This window comes from Ovis aries, chromosome X, assembly GCF_016772045.2.
Source record: "Ovis aries strain OAR_USU_Benz2616 breed Rambouillet chromosome X, ARS-UI_Ramb_v3.0, whole genome shotgun sequence".
NCBI classification, from domain to species: domain Eukaryota; kingdom Metazoa; phylum Chordata; class Mammalia; order Artiodactyla; family Bovidae; genus Ovis; species Ovis aries.
This window is the reverse complement of record NC_056080.1, coordinates 81,861,478-81,868,607: the sequence shown is the minus strand read 5'-3', so window position 1 is coordinate 81,868,607 and position 7,130 is coordinate 81,861,478.

Genomic DNA, 7,130 nt, shown 5'->3' with positions numbered 1-7,130 from the left:
TACTGAAGAACAGGGAAACCACACGTGCTGCTGTCCATGTGGTTGCAAAATGTCAGATGTGACTGACTGAACAGCAACATAGCTTCTGGGGCCTTACTGTAAACTGAAAACTCATGGTCTAAATGAGACAATTGAAAACTAGTATATTAACAATAATACATTTCCATCAATATTACCCAGTACTTTGGGGCATTTCTGTATTTAACGTAGAGAATCATGTCTTTATATCTGGAAAATAGGTAAATTGCACATCGTGTTTCATTTTATTTTGTGGCAGTTTTGATTTTGTAAATAGCATAAGGACTAGGTTCTTTGGCTATCTAGATTTCATCTCTTTCTTGATTTCTTCCGTTAGCTGCATGCTCTAAAGCTGCAGTCAGATCAGGGCAAAATATGCTATTCAAGGATGGATAGGTGTGTGTAAAGTGATGGAAAGAGGAACCAGAAGAACTGTCATCATTGTGGTTTTCTTCTTCCTGGTCCTGTAGCTTTTTATTGCCCAACTTGGAACTTATACACCCGGAAATTTCTTTCATTTCTTGGACAAAGGTCATTTTGGAAGTAAAGATGCATAATAGAAAGACAAGGCCTCCAGAGACACCACACAGGAAATACAGGCCCATTTTCTCAGGGATGCCTGTGAGGAAAATAAACAATAAACCCATACTCTATAATGGGGTCAAAATGAGAAATACTAAAACAAACAAAGAATAAATGCCAAATGAAAAACCAATTCTTTAGTGTCTTGGTGATTTTTATATTCCTGAATGCTGTGGAATGAATTGTGTCCCCTCTCCCAACAACAACCTCAATATGATGGTATTTGGAGATGAGGCCTTTGGAAAAGAAGTTTACAAAAGGTCATGATGGTGGGGCCTTCATGATGGCGTTCAGTTCAGTTCAGTCGCTCAGTTGTGTCCAACTCTTTGTGACCCCATGAATCGCAGCACACCAGGCCTCCCTGTCCATCACCATCTCCCGGAGTTCACTCAAACTCATGTCCATCGAGTCAGTGATGCCATCCAGCCATCTCATCCTCTGTCATCCCCTTCTCCTCCTGGCCCCAATCCCTCCCAGCATCAGAGTCTTTTCCAATGAGTCAACTCTTATTAGGTGGCCAAAGTACTGGAGTTTCAGCTTTAGCATCATTCCTTCCAAAGAAATCCCAGGGCTGATCTCCTTCAGAATGGACTGGTTGCATCTCCTTGCAGTCCAAAGGACTCTCAAGAGTCTTCTCCAACACCACACTTCAAAAGCATCAATTCTTTGGTGCTCAGCCTTCTTCACAGTCCAACTCTCACATCCATACATGACTACTGGAAAAACCATAGCCTTGACTAGATGAACCTTAGTCAGCAAAGTAATGTCTCTGCTTTTGAATATGCTATCTAGGTTGGTCATAACTTTTCTTCCAAGGAGTAAGTGTCTTTTAACTTCATGGCTGCAGTCACCATCTGCAGTGATTTTGGAGCCCAAAAAATAAAGTCTGACACTGTTTCCACTGTTTCCCCATCTATTTCCCATGAAGTGATGGGACCGGATGCCATGATCTTCATTTTCTGAATGTTGAGCTTTAAGCCAACTTTTTCACTCTCCTCTTTCACTTTCATCAAGAGGCTTTTTAGTTCCTCTTCACTTTCTGCCATAAGGGTGGTGTCATCTGCATATCTGAGGTTATTGATATTTCTCCCAGCATCTTGATTCCAGCTTGTGTTTCTTCCAGTCCAGCATTTCTCATGATGTACTCTGCATAGAAGTTAAATAAGCAGGGTGACAATAGACAGCCTTGACGTATTCCTTTTCCTATTTGGAACCAGTCTGTTGTTCCATGTCCAGTTCTAACTGTTGCTTCCCGACCTGCATACAGATTTCTCAAGATGGGGTTAGTGCCCTTATGAGGAGAGACAGCATAAGGATATCTCTTTCCCCCTCCCTCCCTTTCTTGTCTCTGTCTCTGTCTCTGTCTCTGTCTCTCTCTCCCATTTAAGGACATACAGTGAGAAAGCAGATGTCTACAATATAGGAAGAGAGTTTCCACCAGAACCCTCCTATGCTGGCACCTTATTCTGAATCTTCTTGTCCCCAGATCTGTGAGAAAATAAATTTTTGTTGTTTAAGCCAACTTGTCTATGTTGTTTTGTTTTGGAAGCCTGAGCAGACTAAGACATTGAATAAGAATTGGACTGGAATTTTGTGTTCATTTAATCGTTATAAATGTGAAGCCCAAGCATGTTTTAGTGGGTTTTTTCCCTAACGTCTCAAGCAAAAGATAGTAGTTGTATATGCATTTTCCATTGTCAAACTTGAAAATACAGAGAATAAAATGTTACACTTCCTATTCCTACCTTCAAACAAGGGGCTTATTTCACACCAGTTCTGTATTAAATGCAACATACTGCACCAGAGGAAACACATCCAGTGAAAAAAGTTCCCTTGGAAACTCTGTAACTCTGTATCGGTTGAGATGATAAGCTAGTTATCATCATATAACAATCTCCATCTCCTTGTATTTAATGTTATGACTTTTACTCTCTTAAAATAGCAATGTTGCTTTAACTATCACTATTTCTTCCCTTACTATCAATTCAGAAAGAAGAATTTATCTTTTTATGACCTTTACCTATCACTAGCTGTCTTTTTGGGTGTTTAAAAATTATTTATTATGACAGGGGAAACTACTAATGAGAGTTTACTTGGAAAAAAAACAGTTAACATTATATACAATATTATCTTTCTTTTGTTTTTTTTTTAAATGACTTTATTTTTTAGAGCAATGTTATGGCACAATATCATTATTTTTTCATGAAATGACCAGATAGCCTTTCTTTCCCACTGAGAGATGGATTAAATTTTTTCTTTGTATGTTTTTATTATAAAGGTGAGATATATTAAGAAAAAACCTTAGAAAATACAGAAAATGGAAAAAACCACCAACAATATCATCACTTAGAATGTTATCAACTGTTTGATGTAGATCTTTCAAATATTTTTCTAAATTTATTTTAATGGCATTATAGTCTATAGGACCTAAACTTGTTAAAACTCTAAATAGATACTATCAAACTCCCTTTCAATGGTATACCAATAATACACACTACTGGCATTTTAACCAACATGGAGTATTGCACTTTCTATGTTACCACTTTAACAAGAAACGTTATCACAATGTTTAATTATGTATGACTCTGGTTTCCAGTAATGTTAAACATTTTGACAATTTTATTAGACATTTGTGTTTCTCCTTTCTGTCAATTTTATATTACTATCTTTTGCTTAATTGAAAGAAGTAAGTGATTTTGTTATAGATTACAAACAGTTTTTGTAATTTGCCTCAACATTAATTGTAGCAGTTTTTGATGTCCATAGGCTTAATTTTATTAATTTACTCAAATCTAGAACTCTTTTCCTTGTGGCTCCTGTTTTTGAATCATAATAATAATAATTAGAGATTTATTTCCCACCACAATATATTTCACCTCCATTGTGAATAGCCAAATGGATAAGTTCTTTTTCCTTTTGAAAATTTCTATTGCTATTATGCCTCTAAAGGAAAAATTTTAGATTATCAACATCCATATTTTCCTTTATATTTTTATTATTTTTAACAGACTAAAGTCTTTTAAAGTTTTTTAAAACAAGTTTTTAGTTTACAGAGTAATTGTCAGAAAGCAGAGACTTCCCACATACCTCCCCTCTCTCCTCCCTCCACCTCATTCACACACAATTTCTCATATTATTAACATTTTGCATTTGTGTAACTTGTGCAATGCATTTGGTACAATTGATGAATCAATGCTGATATATTATTATTAACCAAAGTCCATAGTTTATATTAGGATTCAGTCTTTCTGTTTTACAGTTCTGTGGATTTTGATACATGTAGATAGCTCAGTTTGTAAAGAGTCCACCTGTAATGCAGGAGACCCTGGTTCGATTCCTGGGTTGGGAAGATCCCCTGGAGAAGGGATAGGCTACCCACTTCAGTACTCTGGCCTGGAGAATTCCATGGACTGTATAGTTCATGGGGTCACAAAGAGTCAGACACAACTGAGCGACTTGCACTTCACTTCACATAATGTTCTATGTTCACCATTATATATATATATATATATATATATATATATATATATATATATATATAAAATAGTTTCACTTCTCTAAAACTGCCCTGTGCCCCACCTATTCATCTTTATCTCCACTCTCAAAAAAGAACAGAATCCATCTGACAGAAACTCCCTCATCTTCCTTAATCTAAATTAATCTATACCTACACCTATTTTATTATTCCTCTCTCAACTTGCTTTCTTTAGAGAACCTGTCCCTTCTATTTCAATTGGTCTATCTTTAATTTCACTGATTCTTTCTTCTACCAGCTCAAATATAATTTTGAGCTCTCTAGTAAACTTTTCATTTTAGTTATATTTTTCAACTCCAGAATTTATATCAAGCTTAATTTTTATAGCTTCTCTTTATTGAAATTCTCTATTTGGTGAGACAGATGAATGGGTAAAGAAGATGTGATACACATATATGGTGGAATATTACTCAGCCATAGAAAGGAATGAAACTGGGTCATTTTTAGTGATGTGGATGAACCTAAAGTCTGTCATACAGAGTGAAGTAAGACAGAAAGAGAAAAACAAATATTGTGTCTTAACTCATATGCATGGAATCTAGAGAAATGGTACCAATAAACTTATTTTCAGGGCAGGAATAGAGATACAGATGTAGAGAACAGACTTGTGGACATGGGGAAGGGAGGAGGAGAGGGTGGGACAAGTTGAGAGAGTAGCATTGACATATATATATATATATATATATGTATATATATATATATATAACCATATGTAAAATAGCTAGTGAGAAGCTGTTATATAACACAGGGAACCCAGCCTGGTCCTCTGTGATGACCTAGAGGGGTGGGATGGAGGTGGAGTGGGAGGGAGATCCAAGAGGGAGGAGATTTATATAGTTGATTATACATATAGTTGATTCATTTTGTTGTACTGCAAAAATTAACATAGCATTGTAGAGCAATTATGTTCCAGTTAAGAGAATAAAGAAAAAATGCCAGTCCCAAAAGTAGAAATCAATAGGATGGTTAAAGATACAACAGGAAAATGCAAACCGTAAAATGTTGGTACAACTCTATTAACATCAACACAATAAATATTAAGGTAATAAAACTTACTGAAGATTTAAAAGGTCACAACATTCAAATGAAAAGGTCAATATGCCAGGATGATATAACATCATAGGCAAGTTATAACATAGCTTCAACACCCATAATCAAAAATTTACAGGAGTAAAGAAGAAATGTGAAAATTCAGCACTATATTACCTCCTTTAGGAACTAATGGAGAAAGCAAGGTGGCTCAGATGGTAAAGAATCCACCTACAATGCAGGAGACCCGGGTTAGATCCATATGTCTGGAAGATCTCCTGGAAAAGAGAATGTCAACCCATTCCAGTATTCTTGCCTGGAATATCCCATGGACAGAGGGGCCTGTTGTGCTACAGTCCATGCAGTCACAAAGAGCCAGACATGACTGCGGGACTAACATTTCACTTTTTTTTTCCAGTGAAAACAGTCATAAATGCAATGAAGATATGAAATATTGGTTTAACACAATTAATAATATTGATCTAACAGTCATAAACAGAAAACTTCAACCATTACTATAGAAAGGAAAATAGTCACCCATGTGCCACAGACCTCAAGAAATGAGGCTAAATGTATGTTTGTGAGAGTAATGTGTATAAGATGGAGCAGTCATACTTCTTTTCCTAACGACCATATAGAAAGTGTGTCAACCCTATGTGAAATAGGTCTCAAGAGAGTGGCAACCTATTCTTTCATACCAGTTTGTTGGCCTGCTTTGGCATATTGGAGAGGCAGTGTCATCTAGGAGCATCTATAAGAGACCTGCTCAAAAAGTTATCCTTCTACACATACTTTCACCAAAAAGAACTACAGCACTTAGCATAATTTGAAAACTGCATTGGACTGATAATATATCTACATTCTTAACTATTTTTGCATCAACAGATCTCTGGTGAATCCAATGTAAGTTGCTAATGAGTGCAAGATTTCTTTGGGGAGAGGTGAAAAAATGTTCTAAAATGTGACCATGGTAATGGTTACAGAACTCTGTGCATATACTAAAAACTATTAATTGTATGCTTAATAGGATGAATTTTATGATATGTAAACTACACCTTCAAAAGTCTGCAAAAAAAAAAAAAGAAATAAAACTTGTTGGAGGAAGTTTGCCATTTGAGAATGAGTCAAAGATTAATGAAGTTTGGACTTAGACTCTGATATTATATATTAATTCTATAATTTAAATATATATAGTTATGGTACAAAATCTGACTCCCTGAGACTGTATGTATGGAAGATGCTCTCCACCATTAGATGTTCTAAGCAAGCTTTCCAATATAGACAATAAAGCACCATTTCAAATATTAAATTCCATTTTTATGAGACTTTATTTTTCCACCTAAAACTGCCTAATCTTAGTTTAGATTAAATTCCCATGATTGTGTCAGAATGAAAGAGAGATTTTATAGGAAGGCAGTATGTAGGAGATCAGATTAGACCCAAGTTTTAAGAGGGGAAAGGATGAAGACAGGAATATTTAGTATTAAATAAGACTATTTAGCTATTCTGTTTCTAATCATTCACCTATAGGCATACTATGCAGTGTCTTCTGATACTTACCATATATATGTAATCAGACAGTGTAAATGGGTCCAGTGAGCTATGGTCAATTTTTTGCAGCAGCTTTATAGGCACTGAAATGCAAAACATCAAAGAGTTGAAAATTGGCATGGGAATTGCAGTTACTGTTCATACAACTGGAATGGTTAAAAAGTTGATATTTGGCATACTTTCATTTAAAATAATATATTGTGAGAGACTAAATTAAAGTAGTGTTAATCTAAGTTTTAAAGTGACAGCCTTATCATACCTATTTATTTCCATGGAATAAATCTTGAGTATTGAATCAAGTAATGGTCTAGGCATTGTCACAGAACAGAGGAAGGAATAAATGAACTATGGCGATTTCAAAGCACAGAAGCAAGGAGTGTACACTAAAGTACTAAGGATGCTTGAAATGAAAGGT